Source organism: Corvus brachyrhynchos, unplaced genomic scaffold (assembly GCF_000691975.1).
Source record: "Corvus brachyrhynchos isolate BGI_N302 unplaced genomic scaffold, ASM69197v1 scaffold15, whole genome shotgun sequence".
In the NCBI taxonomy this organism is placed as follows: domain Eukaryota; kingdom Metazoa; phylum Chordata; class Aves; order Passeriformes; family Corvidae; genus Corvus; species Corvus brachyrhynchos.
In genome coordinates, this window is record NW_008238349.1 from 310622 (window position 1) to 315485 (window position 4864).

At 55.2% G+C, this 4864-nt stretch overlaps 1 long non-coding RNA gene across 1 annotated transcript in view; it reads left to right on the forward strand.

The window, feature by feature from the left end:
- Positions 1 to 4635, forward strand: part of LOC108446974 — an 11157-nt gene extending 6522 nt beyond the window's left edge. Inside the window, exons 2-3 of the long non-coding RNA XR_001862319.1 lie at positions 3014 to 3131; positions 3286 to 4635. This is a non-coding gene — a long non-coding RNA (uncharacterized LOC108446974). The remainder of the gene's footprint in view (positions 1 to 3013; positions 3132 to 3285) is intronic.
- The last annotated feature ends 229 nt before the right edge of the window (positions 4636 to 4864 follow it).

The following is a 4864-nucleotide window of genomic DNA, read 5'->3' on the forward strand; positions in this document are numbered from 1 at the left end:
GCTTTGGAAAGGTTTCTCCTGGAGGCTCCACTGCAGGAGCAAAGGCAGGAAGGGGCTGGCACCCCCAGAGCTGAAATGAAAGAAGAACCTACTCAGAGTGTGGTTTTATTTTTGCTCCCTCATAAATCCATTGTGGCACAGCAGCCTCTGGAGCTGGGAAGGGATTAACTCCGGAAGAGTAAAGGTCTCCCAGGGGTTAAGCACAAGAAAGCTGCTGGTTCTTAAGAACAAGGAGCTGCCATGGAGCTGGAGCTGTCGCGGAGGAATCACTGGAATCAGCGGCCCGGCGGCCCTGGGAGTGTTTGTGTTGTGCAATGATCTGCAGCCCCCCTGGCACCTGGGCTGGCTCCAGGCCTGGGGCTGTGCAGGAGGAGACAGCAGGGGACTGTCCCAGAATCCCAGAATCCCAGGCTGGGCCAGGCTGGAAGGGACCCCAGAGGGTCCCTGGTGCCACCTCCCTGCTCAGGCAGGGCCATCCCAGAGCACAGGGCACAGGATTGTGCCCAGAGGGCTCTGCAATATCCCCGCTGAGGGAGACTCCAGCCCCTCCCTGGGCAGCCTGGTCAGGGCTGGGCCCTGCCCAGGGCAGCAGTTCTGCCTCCTGTGCAGGGCAGTTGCTGGGCTCAGGCCCTGCCCGGTGCTCTGGTGCCGCTGCCGGGCCCCGGAGCAGAGCCTGGGCCCTGCCCTGGGCCCTCCCTGCAGCCAGGGACCGCCAGGGACGAGGGCACCGCGTGGGGCTCCTCTCGAGGCTGAGCAGCCCCGGCTCCCTCAGCCTGTCCTGGGCACAGAGATGCTCCAGGCCCTCCTCATCCTCACAGCCGGTGCCGGCCCCGCTCCAGGAGCTCCCTGGCCCTGCTGTGCTGAGGAGCCAGAGCTGGACACGGCACTCCAGAGGTGCCCCTGGGGCTGGGCAGAGGGGCAGGATCCCTCCCTGACCCTCTGGCAATTTGTCAGCATGGGCAGGGATCGATTCCCAGCTGGTGGCTCCTGGGAAGGGCAAAGTTCCTGTGTTGGTGATGGACACGAGGTTGTTGTGACGTGTGACTGTCACACGAGTTGACTGCTGTCAGTGGAGCTGTGACAGTGCCAAGCAGCCTCTGTCGGATGGCACTGTCCCTTGGCACCTCGGTCCATGCAGAGCTGTGTTGTTTGGTGAGTTCCTCTCAATGAGTTCGCATGCAAAATCCCATTTTCTGAAACAAAAGGTGCCTATCCCAGAGCTGTTGTAATGCAAATAGCACCAGTGGGATTAATCCCAACCCATCCTGGCCTCAAAGAAAAATCCAGAGAAAAGCCTGGTGGGGCAGGACCCTGTTCAGCTGCAGCCTGGCACAGCAGGAGCCCCACTGCTCCCACCCCACAGAGCCTGCAGCTGTTCCGAGTTCCAAAACAGCAGGAAAGGAGATCCAGGCAGTTTGGATAATCCAGAGAAACGAGCTGGAAGAGCAGATGGATTCTTTTCTCAATTAGGTTGTACCATGGACTGAAGGTGCAGTTTTGTCCTGTGACCCGATTGAGGCATCAGTGCTCTCTTTGGGATATTTGGTAAATACCCTATTCCCTCCTGGAATGGGAGCTCTGAAAGATCGGGGCTTTCTCTGGGGTGCAGGAAGGAGATGGATCTGTGGAAAATGCTGTCCCTGCTCTTTCCAGCCCAGCTGAATTGGCTGAGAGGGTGGATGATGAGGTGATGAGGGCTTATTCCTGATTTGGCACAAAAGGCAGTGGGGGCTCCACCTGGGGCCTCCTTTAGTGCTTGAGAAAACTGCTGGAGCTCTGGAGAGGCTGGGAGCAGCCAGAGGCTTCAGGAAACCTTGGGCAGCCCTGCTGGTCCCTTTGGGAGCACTGACCCTCTGTCAGCCCTGTGTCAGCTCCTACAAACCCAGCAGAGCTTGCTCTGGGTCAGGGCTGGCCCTCCACGACTGCTCCAGGGTGCTCCAGGGGTGGGTGCCACTTGCCAAAGCCACTGACGGGGAGTAGTGAAGGTGTCCCTGCCCATGGAGTGAGATGGGCTTCTCCAACCCAAACCAGTCTGGGATTCTGGGATTCCGTGAGAAGCCTTGGCAATCCCGTGATGGTTGTGCAGAGGTGCAGGATGGATGAGATGTGCAGGATGTGCCCAGGTACATCCATGGACAGGTGGGCACAGGTGGGACCTTGGTCCCCAGCCACAGGCACCGGCCCCGTGGGCATCGTTGTGCTGCTCCTCTGGCTCGGCACCTCTGGAATGCTGAATCTCCAAGGGCCAGGGTGGATTCCTTTGGATTGGCAGTCTGGCCTTTTGGGAGAGGGAAGTGGTGACCATGGGAGCTGCAGGCAGAAGGTGCAGGAAGGGAAGGAGAGGGGGAGGCTGGGGAGGTTCCCTGGGCTCTCCCAGAGATTCCCGAGGAGCTCTGCAGTGGGGCTGTTGTAAGGAAACACAGGGTTCCCCCTGCCCCGTCCTTGTCCTAAGGACTGTCCCCTGTGGGCGCTCCCTTCGTGTGCTCCCACGTGCCTCCGAGAGAAAACCCTAAAACAAGGTTTGTTTATCAAACCAGTGGCAGGCTGGGACAGGGAGCTGTGAGGGGAGAACAGACCTGGCACTGCTGATCCTGAGCCACAGCCCCGGGACAGCAGTGCTGGGAGGGAGAGCATCCTCTGCACCGGTGCTTGTACAGCACAGCGGGCTCTGCTCCACACTCAGAGCCCAGAGCTCCCTCTGGGACCTGCGGCAACCTGAGTCTGCCACAGGGCTCCCTCTTCCCTCCCTACCACCCTCCAGCCACTGCCCAAGGCAAGCTCATGGAAGTCCCTTAAAGATATATATTTTTGGTGATGCCTTGCCTGAGGTTCACCCTGAAGGATTTGAAAGAACAGATTAGCTGAGTTTAAGAGTGTGAATTATGGAGAGAACCTGCTCTGTGCAAAGCACAGGGTCACAGGTGATGGCTCACTGGACTTTTGTGTGACCATTAGTCAAACACTTCATGTCCAAGCTGTGATCCACATGAAATTGCTGGAACATGTCTTGCAGCTCTCAGTGTCCAGCAGCTCCAGGAGGAAGTATTTGCTTCTCGTCCCTGGCAGTGGGAAAAAGCCGTGAAGACTCAGGGCACTGGCATTGGAGCTCCATCCTTGGGACTCTCTCTCAAGTGAGGACAAATTCCCCTCTCCCCTCGTTTCCTGGAGGAGGGCAAGTTCAGCCCATTCCTCCTCCAACTTCCCAGCTCCTCTCCATCCCTGCTGAAAATTTCCTGAGCTGAAGGCTGTCTGCCACTCAATGCATTATTTTATTCCTCTTTTCAGCACCTGATGTCTTCCAGGAAAAATTCAACAACATAATTGGGCACTATTTGCAAAAATACTTCCTCCGCCTTTTTCTTGTTTTGAAGCGATTTCTTGGTAATTTCCTCGGGTCCCTCTTGGGTCTGGTGCTGTGAGAAACAGCAAGTGTTTGTTCTCTATTCCCTTTGCTCCGTGATGCTGAGGATGTGATAAAACTCCGGTTTAATAAGTGTTTCCTACATCCCTTTCAAGCATCTCTTTGCCTGACTGAAGGGCCCAGACTTGTCAGTCTATTTCTGTGCAGAATTCACCCTCTGTCTCTGACCACGCTCCCTTCCCTCCTCTCACCCTTCCTTGTTCTGCTGTCGCCCTTCCCGAGTGCTCGGAGCAAGAATTTATCCACCCTGCAGGTGCACGAGGGAGCCCGGCAGCAGCAGCACAGCTCCAGCTTGTTCTGTTTCTCTGACAGAAACCTCTGGCACTGGATTTCCCCGTGGCTGTGTCCGAAGCAGCCTCCGCAGCCCCAGTGGCCCCTTCCTGGCCAGCAGGGCTGAGCCCAGAGCTCAGCGTTCCGTGGGGGGCCGTGGGGGGTTTCTCCTGTGCAGGATCTGGCACTGGAATTCAGCTCTTTATACCTCAGAGGCTGGGTTTTGTGAGGTTTGTGTGCAGCTGTTGCAGCAGAGGAGGTTTTGCCCATGCTGGCTGATCCCGTGCCATCAGCAGAAGCACTCACACACCTCCGGCCCCCAGGTCCTGATTTTCACAGGGCTCTCTGGGGCTAACGTGGGAAGTTGTTTCCATTGTCAAGGCTGACTGTTGCTCTTGGTTTCTGCCTCCTTTTCCCATCTCCACCAGAACGAAAAGGAATGCGGGCAATTCCCTCCCCCTTCCAGCCGGGCCCCTCTCCCCTGGGCTGCGCTGGGTGCTCACCCATCAGCCACACCCCCCCGAATTCCTTCCCCCGTGCTTCTGACGAGGTTTTGGTGTTACCTCTTCAGCAAGTTGTTGTTCAGACCCCTTTTTGGCCAACCCCACTGTTCCTGTCCGAGTAATTTGTCACATCCAGGGATCTCTTTCCTTCCTGGATCCACTTTCAGCCTTTTAACTCTCCCGCTCTGCTGGGTTGCTGCACAACCTTTTGTCCTTTTACCTCTGGTTGGTTTGGCAGTCTGTGATTACTCCAGGTTTGCAACAGAGAGTTTAAAGCAGTTAATTTAACCTTTTAACTTCTCCTTTTTTACTTCTATTCAAGCAGCTTCTCAATTTTTAATGTGTTATATAATTTTTAATTACATAACAATCAAAATGTTGTGTGTTTGCATATTTATACCTTTATATAATTAATATAATATATGTTTAGCAAAATCCATATTTGAGTCAGGTGTGTATATATATATATATGTATGTGGTGTATACATATTTGCAGTAATAGGATGAATTCTTACATCTTGGATTGGTCCTGGCCATCTCAGAGCCAAGCAGAGCTTGTTTTCTGCTTCCAGAGTTGATGTTTTTCCATCCAAGAGTTCTTTGTTGTTCCCCCAGCCCTGCCAAGGCCAGCACTGCCCCGTGTCCCCAAGTGCCACAGCCCCACGTCTGT